Below are 15,910 nucleotides of genomic sequence, written 5' to 3' on the forward strand. Positions count from 1 at the left end.
AATCCCGATGCAATTTCTGTGCTTCATCAACACTCTGATAGTCCACAGTTTACGGAAAGCCTCCAGATGAGCATCGGAAAGTACTACTGGTCTTCCAGGGAACGATCAAAGCGTAGATTGCTTGAGACATTACTGCCGTGGAGGAAAGTGCGCATGGTGACTGTTGTATTCAATCCCGATGAAATTTCTGTGTTTCATCGACACTCTGATAGTCCACAGATTACAGAATGCCTCCAGATGTGTATAGGAAACTACTACTGGTCTTCCATCGAACGATCAAAGCGTAAACTCTTTGAGACATTACTCCCATTGAGGGAAGTGCGCATGGTGGCTGTTGTATTCAACCCCGATGCAATTTCTGTGTTTCATCAACACTCTGATAGTCCACCGATTACAGAATGCCTCCAGATATGCATCGGAAAGTACTACTGGTCTTCCAGGGAACGATCAAAGCGTAGACTGTTTGAGACATTACTCCCTTGGAAGAAAGTGCGCATGGTGACTGTTTTATTCTATCCCCATGCAATTTCTGTGCTTCATCAACACTCAGATAGTCCACAGTTTACAGAAAGCCCTCAGATGTGCATCGGAAAGCTCAACTGGTCTTCCAGGGAACGATCAAAGTGTAGACTGTTAGAGACATTACTCCCATGGAGGTAAGTGCGCATGGTGACTGTTGTATTCAATCCCGATGCAATGTCTGTGTTTCATCAACACTCTGATAGTCCACAGACTACAGAATGCCTCCAGATGTGCATCGGAAACTACTACTGATCTTCCAGGGAACGATCAAAGCGTAAAGTGTTTGAGACATTACTCCCATGAAGGAAAGGGAGCATGGCGACTGTTGTATTCAATCCCGATGCAATTTCTGTGTTTCATCAACACTCTGATAGTCCACAGATTACAGAATGCCTCCAGATATGCATCGGAAAGTACTACTGGTCTTCCAGGCAACGATCAAGTCGTAGACTGCTTGAGACATTACTCCCATGGAAGAAAGTGCGCATGGTGACTGTTGTATTCAATCCCGATGCAATTTGTGTATTTCATCAACACTCTGATAGTCCACAGATTACAGAATGCCTCCAGATGTTCATCGGAAACTACTACTGTTCTTCCAGGGAACGATCAAAGCGTAGAGTGTTTGAGACATTACTCCCATGAAGGAAAGGGAGGATGGCCACTGTTGTATTCAATCCCGATGCAATTTCTGTGTTTCATCAACACTCTGATAGTCCACAGATAACAGAATGCCTCCAGATATGCATCGGAAAGTACTACTGGTCTTTCAGGGAACGATCAAAGCGTAGACTGTTTGAGACATTACTCCCATGGTGGAGAGTGCGCATGGTGACTGTTGTATTCATTCCCGATGCAATTTCTGTGTTTCATCAGCACTCTGATAGTCCACAGATTACACAATGCTTCCAGATGTGCATCGGAAACTACTACTGGTCTTCCAGGGAACGATCAAATCGTAGACTGTTTGAGACATTGCTCCCATGGTAGAAAGTGCGCATGGTGACTGTTGTATTCAACCCCGATGCAATTTCTGTGTTTCATCAACACTCTGATAGTCCACAGATTACAGAATGCGTCCAGATGTGCGTCGGAAACTACTACTGGTCTTCCAGGGAACGATCAAATCGTAGACTGCTTGAGACATTACTCCCATGGAAAAAAGTGCGCATGGTGACTGTTGTTTTCAATCCCGATGCAATTTCTGTGTTTCATCAACACTCTGATAGTCCACAGATTACAGAATGCCTCCAGATGTTCATCGGAAACTACTACTGTTCTTCCAGGGAACGATCAAAGCGTATAGTGTTTGAGACATTACTCCCATGAAGGAAAGGGAGCATGGCCACTGTTGTATTCAATCCCGATGCAATTTCTGTGTTTCATCAACACTCTGATAGTCCACAGATTACAGAATGCCTCCAGATATGCATCGGAAAGTACTACTGGTCTTCCAGGGAACGATCAAAGCGTAGACTGTTAGAGACATTACTCGCATGGAGGAATGTGCGCATGGTGACTGTCGTATTCAATCCCGATGCAATTTCTGTGTTTCATCAACACTCTGATAGTCCACAGATTACAGAATGCCTCCAGATGTGCATCGGAAACTACTACTGGTCCTCCAGGAAACGATCAAATCGTAGACTGTTTGAGACATTGCTCCCATGGTAGAAAGTGCGCATGGTGACTGTTGTATTCAATCCCGATGCAATTTCTGTGCTTCATCGACACTCTGATAGTCCACAGTTTACGGAAAGCCTCCAGATGAGCATCGGAAAGTACTACTGGTCTTCCAGGGAACGATCAAAGCGTAGACTGTTAGAGACATTACTCCCATGGAGGAATGTGCGCATGGTGACTGTTGTATTCAATCCCGATGCAATTTCTGTGTTTCATCAACACTCTGATAGTCCACAGATTACAGAATGCATCCAGACGTGCATCGGAAACTACTACTGGTCTTCCAGGGAACGATCAAATCGTAGACTGTTTGAGACATTACTCCCATGTAGGAAAGTGCGCATGGTGACTGTTGTATTCAATCCCGATGCAATTTCTGTGCATCATCAACACTCTGATAGTCCACAGTTTACGGAGAGCCTCAAGATGAGCATCAGGAAGTATTACTGGTCTTCCAGGGAACGATCAAAGCGTAGACTGTTAGAGACATTACTCCCATGGAGGAATGTGCGCATGGTGACTGTTGTATTCAATCCCGATGCAATTTCTGTGTTTCATCAACACTCTGATAGTCCACAGATTACAGAATGCCTCCAGATATGCATCGGAAAGTACTACTGGTCTTCCAGGGAACGATCAAAGCGTAGACTGTTAGAGACATTACTCCCATGGAGGAAAGTGCGCATGGTGACTGTTGTATTCAATCCCGATGCAATTTCTGTGTTTCATCAACACTCTGATAGTCCACAGAGAACAGATTGCCTCCAGATGTGCATCGGAAACTACTACTGGTCTTCCAGGGAACGATCAAAGCGTAGACTGTTTGAGACATTACTGCCGTGGAGGAAAGGGAGCAAGGTGACTGTTGTATTCAATCCCGATGCAATTTCTGTGTTTCATCAACACTCTGATAGTCCACAGATTACAGAATGCCTCCAGATGTGCATCGGAAAGTACTACTGGTCTTCCAGGGAACGATCAAAGCGTAGACTGTTAGAGACATTACTCCCATGGAGGAAAGTGCGCATGGTGACTGTTGTACTCAATCCCGATGCAATTTCTGTGTTTCATCAACACTCTGATAGTCCACAGAGAAGAGATTGCCTCCAGATGTGCATCGGAAACTACTACTGGTCTTCCAGGGAACGATCAAAGAGTAGACTGTTTGAGACATTACTCCAATGGAGGAAAGTGCGCATGGTGACTGTTGTATTCAATCCCGATGCAATTTCTGTGCTTCATCAACACTCTGATAGTCTACAGTTTACGGAAAGCCTCCAGATGAGCATCGGAAAGTACTACTGGTCTTCCAGGGAACGATCAAACGTAGATTGTTTGAGACATTACTGCCATGGAGAAAAGTGCGCATGGTGACTGTTGTATTCAATCCTGATGAAATTTCTGTGTTTCATCGACACTCTGATAGTCCACAGATTACAGAATGCCTCCAGATGTGCATAGGAAACTACTACTGGTCTTCCATCGAACGATCAATGCGTAAACTCTTTGAGACATTACTCCCATTGAGGGAAGTGCGCATGGTGACTGTTGTATTCAACCCCGATGCAATTTCTGTGTTTCATCAACACTCTGATAGTCCACCGATTACAGAATGCCTCCAGATATGCATCGGAAAGTACTACTGGTCTTCCAGGGAACGATCAAAGCGTAGACTGTTTGAGACATTACTCCCATGGAAGAAAGTGCGCATGGTGACTGTTTTATTCTATCCCCATGGAATTTCTGTGCTTTATCATCACTCTGATAATCCACAGTTTACGGAAAGCCCTCAGATGTGCATCGGAGAGCTCAACTGGTCTTCCAGGGAACGATCAAAGTGTAGACTGTTAGAGACATTACTCCCATGGAGGTAAGTGCGCATGGTGACTGTTGTATTCAATCCCGATGCAATTTCTGTGTTTCATCAACACTCTGATAGTCCACAGACTACAGAATGCCTCCAGATGTGCATCGGAAACTACTACTGATCTTCCAGGGAACGATCAAAGCGTAAAGTGTTTGAGACATTACTCCCATGAAGGAAAGGGAGCATGGCGACTGTTGTATTCAATCCCGATGCAATTTCTGTGTTTCATCAACACTCTGATAGTCACAGATTACAGAATGCCTCCAGATATGCATCGGAAAGTACTACTGGTCTTCCAGGCAACGATCAAATCGTAGACTGCTTGAGACATTACTCCCATGGAAGAAAGTGCGCATGGTGACTGTTGTATTCAATCCCGATGCAATTTCTGTGTTTCACCAACACTCTGATAGTCCACAGATTACAGAATGCCTCCAGATGTTCATCGGAAACTACTACTGATCTTCCAGGGAACGATCAAAGCGTAGAGTGTTTGAGACATTACTCCCATGAAGGAAAGGGAGCATGGCCACTGTTGTATTCAATCCCGATGCAATTTCTGTGTTTCATCAACACTCTGATAGTCCACAGATTACAGAATGCCTCCAGATATGCATCGGAAAGTACTACTGGTCTTCCAGGGAACGATCAAAGCGTAGACTGTTTGAGACATTACTCCCATGGTGGAGAGTGCGCATGGTGACTGTTGTATTCATTCCCGATGCAATTTTTGTGTTTCATCAGCACTCTGATAGTCCACAGATTACACAATGCTTCCAGATGTGCATCGGAAACTACTACTGGTCTTCCAGGGAACGATCAAATCGTAGACTGTTTGAGACATTGCTCCCATGGTAGAAAGTGCGCATGGTGACTGTTGTATTCAACCCCGATGCAATTTCTGTGTTTCATCAACACTCTGATAGTCCACAGATTACAGAATGCGTCCAGATGTGCATCGGAAACTACTAGTGGTCTTCCAGGGAACGATCAAATCGTAGACTGTTTGAGACATTACTCCCATGGAAGAAAGTGCGCATGGTGACTGTTGTTTTCAGTCCCGATGCAATTTCTGTGTTTCATCAACACTCTGATAGTCCACAGATTACAGAATGCCTCCAGATGTTCATCGGAAACTACTACTGTTCTTCCAGGGAACGATCAAAGCGTAGGGTGTTTGAGACATTACTCCCATGAAGCAAAGGGAGCATGGCCACTGTTGTATTCAATCCCGATGCAATTTCTGTGTTTCATCAACACTCTGATAGTCCACAGATTACAGAATGCCTCCAGATATGCATCGGAAAGTACTACTGGTCTTCCAGGGAACGATCAAAGCGTAGACTGTTAGAGACATTACCCCCATGGAGGAATGTGCGCATGGTGACTGTCGTATTCAATCCCGATGCAATTTCTGTGTTTCATCAACACTCTGATAGTCCACAGATTACAGAATGCCTCCAGATGTGCATCGGAAACTACGACTGGTCTTCCAGGGAACGATCAAATCGTAGACTGTTTGAGACATTGCTCCCATGGTAGAAAGTGCGCATGGTGACTGTTGTATTCAATCCCGATGCAATTTCTGTGCTTCATCAACACTCTGATAGTCCACAGTTTACGGAAAGCCTCCAGATGAGCATCGGAAAGTACTACTGGTCTTCCAGGGAACGATCAAAGCGTAGACTGTTAGAGACATTACTCCCATGGAGGAATGTGCGCATGGTGACTGTTGTATTCAATCCCGATGCAATTTCTGTGTTTCATCAACACTCTGATAGTCCACAGATTACAGAATGCGTCCAGACGTGCATCGGAAACTACTACTGGTCTTCCAGGGAACGATCAAATCGTAGACTGTTTGAGACATTACTCCCATGGAGGAAAGTGCGCATGGTGACTGTTGTATTCAATCCCGATGCAATTTCTGTGCTTCATCAACACTCTGATAGTCCACAGTTTACGGAAAGCCTCCAGATGAGCATCAGGAAGTACTACTGGTCTTCCAGGGAACGATCAAAGCGTAGACTGTTAGAGACATTACTCCCATGGAGGAATGTGCGCATGGTGACTGTTGTATTCAATCCCGATGCAATTTCTGTGTTTCATCAACACTCTGATAGTCCACAGATTACAGAATGCCTCCAGATATGCATCGGAAAGTACTACTGGTCTTCCAGGGAACGATCAAAGCGTAGACTGTTAGAGACATTACTCCCATGGAGGAAAGTGCGCATGGTGACTGTTGTATTCAATCCCGATGCAATTTCTGTGTTTCATCAACACTCTGATAGTCCACAGAGAACAGATTGCCTCCAGATGTGCATCGGAAACTACTACTGGTCTTCCAGGAAACGGTCAAAGAGTAGACTGTTTGAGACATTACTCCAATGGAGGAAAGTGCGCATGGTGACTGTTGTATTCAATCCCGATGCAATTTCTGTGCTTCATCAACACACTGATAGTCCACAGTTTACGGAAAGCCTCCAGATGAGCATCGGAAAGTACTACTGGTCTTCCAGGGAACGATCAAAGCGTAGACTGTTAGAGACATTACTCCCATGGAGGAATGTGCGCATGGTGACTGTTGTATTCAATCCCGATGCAATTTCTGTGTTTCATCAACACTCTGATAGTCCACAGATTACAGAATATCTCCAGATGTGCATCGGAAACTACTACTGGTCTTCCAGGGAACAATCAAATCGTAGACTGATTGAGACATTGCTCCCATGGTAGAAAGTGCGCATGGTGAATGTTGTATTCAATCCCGATGCAATTTCTGTGTTTCATCAACACTCTGATAGTCCACAGATTACAGAATGCCTCCAGATGTTCATCGGAAACTATTACTGGTCTTCCAGGGAACGATCAAAGCGTAGACTGTTTGAGACACTACTGCCGTGGAGGAAAGGGAGCAAGGTGACTGTTGTATTCAATCCCGATGCAATTTCTGTGTTTCATCAACACTCTGATAGTCCACAGATTACAGAATGCCTCCAGATGTGCATCGGAAAGTACTACTGGTCTTCCAGGGAACGATCAAAGCGTAGACTGTTAGAGACATTACTCCCATGGAGGAAAGTGCGCATGGTGACTGCTGTATTCAATCCCAATGCAATTTCTGTGTTTCATCAACACTCTGATAGTGCACAGATTACAGAATGCCTCCAGATGTGCATCGGAAACTACTACTGGTCTTCCAGGGAACGATCAAAGAGTAGACTGTTTGAGACATTACTCCCATGGAAGAAAGTGCGCATGGAGACTGTTTTATTCTATCCCCATGCAATTTCTGTGCTTCATCAAAACTCTGATAGTCCACAGTTTACGGAAAGCCCTCAGATGTGCATCGGAAAGCTCAACTGGTCTTCCAGGGAACGATCAAAGTGTAGACTGTTAGAGACATTACTCCCATGGAGGTAAGTGCGCATGGTGACTGTTGTATTCAATCCCGATGCAATTTCTGTGTTTCATCAACACTCTGATAGTCCACAGACTACAGAATGCCTCCAGATGTGCATCGGAAACTACTACTGATCTTCCAGGGAACGATCAAAGCGTAAAGTGTTTGAGACATTACTCCCATGAAGGAAAGGGAGCATGGCGACTGTTGTATTCAATCCCGATGCAATTTCTGTGTTTCATCAACACTCTGATAGTCCACCGAGTACAGAATGCCTCCAGATATGCATCGGAAAGTACTACTGGTCTTCCAGGGAACGATCAAAGCGTAGACTGTTAGAGTCATTACTCCCATGGAGGAGAGTGCGCATGGTGACTGTTGTACTCAATCCCGATGCAATTTCTGTGTTTCATCAACACTCTGATAGTCCACAGAGAACAGATTGCCTCCAGATGTGCATCGGAAACTACTACTGGTCTTCCAGGGAACGATCAAAGAGTAGACTGTTTGAGACATTACTCCAATGGAGGAAAGTGCGCATGGTGACTGTTGTATTCAATCCCGATGCAATTTCTGTGCTTCATCAACACTCTGATAGTCCACAGTTTACGGAAAGCCTCCAGATGAGCATCGGAAAGTACTACTGGTCTTCCAGGGAACGATCAAACGTAGATTGTTTGAGACATTACTGCCATGGAGAAAAGTGCGCATGGTGACTGTTGTATTCAATCCCGATGAAATTTCTGTGTTTCATCGACACTCTGATAGTCCACAGATTACAGAATGCCTCCAGATGTGCATAGGAAACTACTACTGGTCTTCCATCGAACGATCAAAGCGTAAACTCTTTGAGACATTACTCCCATTGAGGGAAGTGCGCATGGTGACTGTTGTATTCAACCCCGATGCAATTTCTGTGTTTCATCAACACTCTGATAGTCCACCGATTACAGAATGCCTCCAGATATGCATCGGAAAGTACTACTGGTCTTCCAGGGAACGATCAAAGCGTAGACTGTTTGAGACATTACTCCCATGGAAGAAAGTGCGCATGGTGACTGTTTTATTCTATCCCCATGCAATTTCTGTGCTTCATCATCACTCTGATAGTCCACAGTTTACGGAAAGCCCTCAGATGTGCATCGGAAAGCTCAACTGGTCTTCCAGGGAACGATCAAAGCGTAGACTGTTAGAGACATTACTCCCATGGAGGAATGTGCGCATGGTGACTGTTGTATTCAATCCCGATGCAATTTCTGTGTTTCATCAACACTCTGATAGTCCATAGATTACAGAATATCTCCAGATGTGCATCGGAAACTACTACTGGTCTTCCAGGGAACGATCAAATCGTAGACTGTTTGAGACATTGCTCCCATGGTAGAAAGTGCGCATGGTGACTGTTGTATTCAATCCCGATGCAAATTCTGTGTTTCATCAACACTCTGATAGTCCACAGATAACAGAATGCCTCCAGATGTTCATCAGAAACTACTACTGGTCTTCCAGGGAACGATCAAAGCGTAGACTGTTTGAGACATTACTGCCGTGGAAGAAAGGGAGCAAGGTGACTGTTGTATTCAATCCCGATGCAATTTCTGTGTTTCATCAACACTCTGATAGTCCACAGATTACAGAATGCCTCCAGATGTGCATCGGAAAGTACTACTGGTCTTCCAGGGAACGATCAAAGCGTAGACTGTTAGAGACATTACTCCCATGGAGGAAAGTGCGCATGGTGACTGCTGTATTCAATCCCGATGCAATTTCTGTGTTTCATCAACACTCTGATAGTCCACAGATTACAGAATGCCTCCAGATGTGCATCGGAAACTACTACTGGTCTTCCAGGGAACGATCAAAGAGTAGACTGTTTGAGACATTACTCCCATGGAAGAAAGTGCGCATGGAGACTGTTTTATTCTATCTCCATGCAATTTCTGTGCTTCATCAAAACTCTGATAGTCCACAGTTTACGGAAAGCCCTCAGATGTGCATCGGAAAACTCAACTGGTCTTCCAGGGAACGATAAAGTGTAGACTGTTAGAGACATTACTCCCATGGAGGTAAGTGCGCATAGTGACTGTTGTATTCAATCCCGATGCAATTTCTGTGTTTCATCAACACTCTGATAGTCCACAGACTACAGAATGCCTCCAGATGTGCATCGGAAACTACTACTGATCTTCCAGGGAACGATCAAAGCGTAAAGTGTTTGAGACATTACTCCCATGAAGGAAAGGGAGCATGGCGACTGTTGTATTCAATCCCGATGCAATTTCTGTGTTTCATCAACACTCTGATAGTCCACCGAGTACAGAATGCCTCCAGATATGCATCGGAAAGTACTACTGGTCTTCCAGGGAACGATCAAAGCGTAGACTGTTAGAGACATTACTCGCATGGAGGAAAGTGCGCATGGTGACTGTTGTACTCAATCCCGATGCAATTTCTGTGTTTCATCAACACTCTGATAGTCCACAGAGAACAGATTGCCTCCAGATGTGCATCGGAAACTACTACTGGTCTTCCAGGGAACGATCAAAGAGTAGACTGTTTGAGACATTACTCCAATGGAGGAAAGTGCGCATGGTGACTGTTGTATTCAATCCCGATGCAATTTCTGTGCTTCATCAACACTCTGATAGTCCACAGTTTACGGAAAGCCTCCAGATGAGCATCGGAAAGTACTACTGGTCTTCCAGGGAACGATCAAACGTAGATTGTTTGAGACATTACTGCCATGGAGAAAAGTGCGCATGGTGACTGTTGTATTCAATCCCGATGAAATTTCTGTGTTTCATCGACACTCTGATAGTCCACAGATTACAGAATGCCTCCAGATGTGCATAGGAAACTACTACTGGTCTTCCATCGAACGATCAAAGCGTAAACTCTTTGAGACATTACTCCCATTGAGGGAAGTGCGCATGGTGACTGTTGTATTCAACCCCGATGCAATTTCTGTGTTTCATCAACACTCTGATAGTCCACCGATTACAGAATGCCTCCAGATATGCATCGGAAAGTACTACTGGTCTTCCAGGGAACGATCAAAGCGTAGACTGTTTGAGACATTACTCCCATGGAAGAAAGTGCGCATGGTGACTGTTTTATTCTATCCCCATGCAATTTCTGTGCTTCATCATCACTCTGATTGTCCACAGTTTACGGAAAGCGCTCAGATGTGCATCGGAAAGCTCAACTGGTCTTCCAGGGAACGATCAAAGTGTAGACTGTTAGAGACATTACTCCCATGGAGGTAAGTGCGCATGGTGACTGTTGTATTCAATCCCGATGCAATGTCTGTGTTTCATCAACACTCTGATAGTCCACAGACTACAGAATGCCTCCAGATGTGCATCGGAAACTACTACTGATCTTCCAGGGAACGATCAAAGCGTAAAGTGTTTGAGACATTACTCCCATGAAGGAAAGGGAGCATGGCGACTGTTGTATTCAATCCCGATGCAATTTCTGTGTTTCATCAACACTCTGATAGTCCACAGATTACAGAATGCCTCCAGATATGCATCGGAAAGTACTACTGGTCTTCCAGGCAACGATCAAATCGTAGACTGCTTGAGACATTACTCCCATGGAAGAAAGTGCGCATGGTGACTGTTGTATTCAATCCCGATGCAATTTCTGTGTTTCACCAACACTCTGATAGTCCACAGAATACAGAATGCCTCCAGATGTTCATCGGAAGCTACTACTGATCTTCCAGGGAACGATCAAAGCGTAGAGTGTTTGAGACATTACTCCCATGAAGGAAAGGGAGCATGGCCACTGTTGTATTCAATCCCGATGCAATTTCTGTGTTTCATCAACACTCTGATAGTCCACAGATTACAAAATGCCTCCAGATATGCATCGGAAAGTACTACTGGTCTTCCAGGGAACGATCAAATCGTAGACTGTTTGAGACATTACTCCCATGGAGGAATGTGCGCATGGTGACTGTTGTATTCAATCCCGATGCAATTTCTGTGTTTCATCAACACTCTGATAGTCCACAGATTACAGAATGCCTCCAGATGTGCATCGGAAACTACTACTGGTCTTCCAGGGAACGATCAAATCGTAGACTGTTTGAGACATTGCTCCCATGGTAGAAAGTGCGCATGGTGACTGTTGTATTCAATCCCGATGCAATTTCTGTGTTTCATCAACACTCTGATAGTCCACAGATTACAGAATGCCTCCAGATGTTCATCGGAAACTACTACTGGTCTTCCAGGGAACGATCAAAACGTAGACTGTTTGAGACATTACTGCCGTGGAGGAAAGGGAGCATGGTGACTGTTGTATTCAATCACCGATGCAATTTCTGTGTTTCATCAACACTCTGATAGTCCACCGATTACAGAATGCCTCCAGATATGCATCGGAAAGTACTACTGGTCTTCCAGGGAACGATCAAAGCGTAGACTGTTGGAGACATTACTCCCATGGAGGAAAGTGCGCATGGTGACTGTTGTATTCAATCCCGATGCAATTTCTGTGTTTCATCAACACTCTGATAGTCCACAGAGAACAGATTGCCTCCAGATGTGCATCGGAAACTACTACTGGTCTTCCAGGGAACGATCAAAGAGTAGACTGTTAAGAGACATTACTCCAATGGAGGAAAGTGCGCATGGTGACTGTTGTATTCAATCCCGATGCAATTTCTGTGCTTCATCAACACTCTGATAGTCCACAGTTTACGGAAAGCCTCCAGATGAGCATCGGAAAGTACTACTGGTCTTCCAGGGAACGATCAAAGCGTAGACTGTTTGAGACATTACTGAGGTGGAGGAAAGTGCGCATGGTGACTGTTGTATTCAATCCCGATGAAATTTCTGTGTTTCATCGACACTCTGATAGTCCACAGATTACAGAATGCCTCCAGATGTGCATAGGAAACTACTACTGGTCTTCCATCGAACGATCAAAGCGTAAACTCTTTGAGACATTACTCCCACTGAGGGAAGTGCGAATGGTGACTGTTGTATTCAATCCCGATGCAATTTCTGTGTTTCATCAACACTCTGATAGTCCACAGCTTACAGAATGCCTCCAGATGTGCATCGGAAACTACTACTGGTCTTCCAGGGAACGATCAAATCGTAGACTGTTTGAGACATTGCTCCCATGGTAGAAAGTGCGCATGGTGAATGTTGTATTCAATCCCGATGCAATTTCTGTGTTTCATCAACACTCTGATAGTCCACAGATTACAGAATGCCTCCAGATGTTCATTGGAAACTACTACTGGTCTTCCAGGGAACGATCAAAGCGTAGACTGTTTGAGACATTACTGCCGTGGAGGAAAGGGAGCATGGTGACTGTTGTATTCAATCCTGATGCAATTTCTGTGTTTCATCAACACTCTGATAGTCCACAGATTACAGAATGCCTCCAGATGTGCATCGGAAAGTACTACTGGTTTTCCAGGGAACGATGAAAGCGTAGACTGTTAGAGACATTACTCCCATGGAGGAAAGTGCGCATGGTGACTGCTGTATTCAATCCCGATGCAATTTCTGTGTTTCATCAACACTCTGATAGTCCACAGATTACAGAATGCCTCCAGATGTGCATCGGAAACTACTACTGGTCTTCCAGGGAACGATCAAAGGGTAGACTGTTTGAGACATTACTCCCTTGGAAGAAAGTGCGCATGGTGACTGTTTTATTCTATCCCCATGCAATTTCTGTGCTTCATCAACACTCTGATAGTCCACAGTTTACGGAAAGCCCTCAGATGTGCATCGGAAAGCTCAACTGGTCTTCCAGGGAACGATCAAAGTGTAGACTGTTAGAGACATTACTCCCATGAAGGTAAGTGCGCGAGGTGACTGTTGTATTCAATCCCGATGCAATTTCTGTGTTTCATCAACACTCTGATAGTCCACAGACTACAGAATGCCTCCAGATGTGCATCGGAAACTACTACTGATCTTCCAGGGAACGATCAAAGCGTAAAGTGTTTGAGACATTACTCCCATGAAGGAAAGGGAGCATGGCGACTGTTGTATTCAATCCCGATGCAATTTCTGTGTTTCATCAACACTCTGATAGTCCACAGATTACAGAATGCCTCCAGATATGCATCGGAAAGTACTACTGGTCTTCCAGGCAACGATCAAAGCGTAGACTGTTAGAGATATTACTCCCATGTAGGAAAGTGCGCATGGTGACTGTTGTATTCAATCCCGATGCAATTTCTGTGTTTCATCAACACTCTGATAGTCCACAGAGAACAGATTGCCTCCAGATGTGCATCGGAAACTACTACTGGTCTTCCAGGGAACGATCAAAGAGTAGACTGTTTGAGAAATTACTCCAATGGAGGAAAGTGCGCATGGTGACTGTTGTATTCAATCCCGATGCAATTTCTGTGCTTCATCAAGACTCTGATAGTCCACAGTTTACGGAAAGCCTCCAGATGAGCATAGGAAACTACTACTGGTCTTCCAGGGAACGATCAAAGTGTAGACTGTTTGAGACATTACTGCCGCGGAGGAAAGTGCGCATGGTGACTGTTGTATTCAATCCCGATGAACTTTCTGTGTTTCATCGACACTCTGATAGTCCACAGATTACAGAATGCCTCCAGATGTGCATAGGAAACTACTACTGGTCTTCCATCGAACGATCTAAGCGTAAACTCTTTGAGACATTACTCCCATTGAGGGAAGTGCGCATGGTGACTGCTGTATTCAACCCCGATGCAATTTCTGTGTTTCATCAACACTCTGATAGTCCACAGATTACAGAATGCATCCAGATGTGCATCGGAAACTACTACTGGTCTTCCAGGGAACGATCAAATCGTAGACTGTTTGAGACATTACTCCCATGGAAGAAAGTGCGCATGGTGACTGTTGTATTCAATCCCGATGCAATTTCTGTGTTTCATCAACACTCTGATAGTCCACAGATTACAGAATGACTCCAGATGTTCATCGGAAACTACTACTGATCTTCCAGGGAACGATCAAAGCGTAGAGTGTTTGAGACATTACTCCCATGAAGGAAAGGGAGCATGGCCACTGTTGTATTCAATCCCGATGCAATTTCTGTGTTTCATCAACACTCTGATAGTCCACAGATTACAGAATGCCTCCAGATATGCATCGGAAAGTACTACTGGTCTTCCAGGGAACGATCAAAGCGTAGAGTGTTAGAGACATTACTGCCATGGAGGAAAGTGCGCATGGTGACTGTTGCATTCAATCCCGATGCAATTTCTGTGTTTCATCAACACTCTGATAGTCCACAGATTACAGAATGCGTCCAGATGTGCATCGGAAACTACTACTGGTCTTCCAGGGAGCGATCAAATCGTAGACTGTTTGAGACATTACTCCCATGGAAGAAAGTGCGCATGGTGACTGTTGTATTCAATCCCGATGCAATTTCTGTGTTTCATCAACACTCTGATAGTCCACAGATTACAGAATGCCTCCAGATGTTCATCGGAAACTACTACTGATCTTCCAGGGAACGATCAAAGCGTAGAGTGTTTGAGACATTACTCCCATGAAGGAAAGGGAGCATGGCGATTGTTGTATTCAATCCCGATGCAATTTCTGTGTTTCATCAACACTCTGATAGTCCACAGATTACAGAATGCCTCCAGATATGCATCGGAAAGTACTACTGGTCTTCCAGGGAACGATCAAAGAGTAGACTGTTTGAGACATTACTCCCATGGAAGAAAGTGTGCATGGTGACTGTTTTATTCTATCCCCATGCAATTTCTGTGCTTCATCAACACTCTGATAGTCCACAGTTTACGGAAAGCCTCCAGATGTGCATCGGAAAACTCAACTGGTCTTCCAGGGAACGATCAAAGTGTAGACTGTTGAGACATTACTCCCATGGAGGTAAGTGCGCATGGTGACTGTTGTATTCAATCCCGATGCAATTTCTGTGTTTCATCAACACTCTGATAGTCCACAGATTACAGAATGCCTCCAGATGTGCATCGGAAACTACTACTGATCTTCCAGGGAAAGATCAAAGCGTAAAGTGTTTGAGACATTACTCCCATGAAGGAAAGGGAGCATGGCGACTGTTGTATTCAATCCCGATGCAATTTCTGTGTTTCATCAACACTCTGATAGTCCACAGATTACAGAATGCCTCCAGATATGCGTCGGAAAGTACTATTGGTCTTCCAGGGAAGGATCAAAGCGTAGACTGTTAGAGACATTACTCCCGTGGAGGGAAGTGCGCATGGTGACTGTTGTATTCAATCCCGATGCAATTTCTGTGTTTCATCAACACTCTGATAGTCCACGAAGAACAGATTGCCTCCAGATGTGCATCGGAAACTACTACTGGTCTTCCATGGAACGATCAAAGAGTAGACTGTTTGAGACATTACTCCAATGGAGGAAAGTGCGCATGGTGACTGTTGTATTCAATCCCGATGC

Source organism: Schistocerca gregaria, unplaced genomic scaffold (genome assembly GCF_023897955.1).
Source record: "Schistocerca gregaria isolate iqSchGreg1 unplaced genomic scaffold, iqSchGreg1.2 ptg000077l, whole genome shotgun sequence".
NCBI classification, from domain to species: Eukaryota; Metazoa; Arthropoda; class Insecta; order Orthoptera; family Acrididae; genus Schistocerca; species Schistocerca gregaria.